Source organism: Etheostoma spectabile, chromosome 13 (genome assembly GCF_008692095.1).
Source record: "Etheostoma spectabile isolate EspeVRDwgs_2016 chromosome 13, UIUC_Espe_1.0, whole genome shotgun sequence".
NCBI classification, from domain to species: Eukaryota; Metazoa; Chordata; class Actinopteri; order Perciformes; family Percidae; genus Etheostoma; species Etheostoma spectabile.
This window is the reverse complement of record NC_045745.1, coordinates 3,745,863-3,746,359: the sequence shown is the minus strand read 5'-3', so window position 1 is coordinate 3,746,359 and position 497 is coordinate 3,745,863.

The following is a 497-nucleotide window of genomic DNA, read 5'->3' as shown; positions in this document are numbered from 1 at the left end:
TCCATAATTCATCGCGTTTTGGCTCATTTCTGCCGCCAGCTCGCGGATCCGTCTCTCCTCTCTGTTGTTTAGGGAAATACAGGCCCCAGTGTGCCCATATATGGGAGACAACGTCACCCTCTTGTATGGAAGGCCAGAGGGGACAAAAAGGCCATTTGGCTGTATGGAAGGCCAAGAGGCGCACATTTTTGACACGCATTTGCTTGTGGAGCATTGCTGTGGGTGTAATATCAATAAATATGACATTATTATGTTATTATTGGCATATGTAAATGTCATGAGAGCAAAAGCGTCTTGACTTTCTTTGAAAAAATGTATGTATTTTGTCAACTGTATAAGTTATAATGATTATTTCTTCACAGTGTGACTCCCAAGACATATGAGAAGTGTTTTAGAAAGGAAAATGGCTTATTCATCACTTATCTGTCTGTGATATCAATACATATCTGGAAGATTTATGTTCCATTTTATTTAGTTATTTGTCTTTAAGGCCCTAC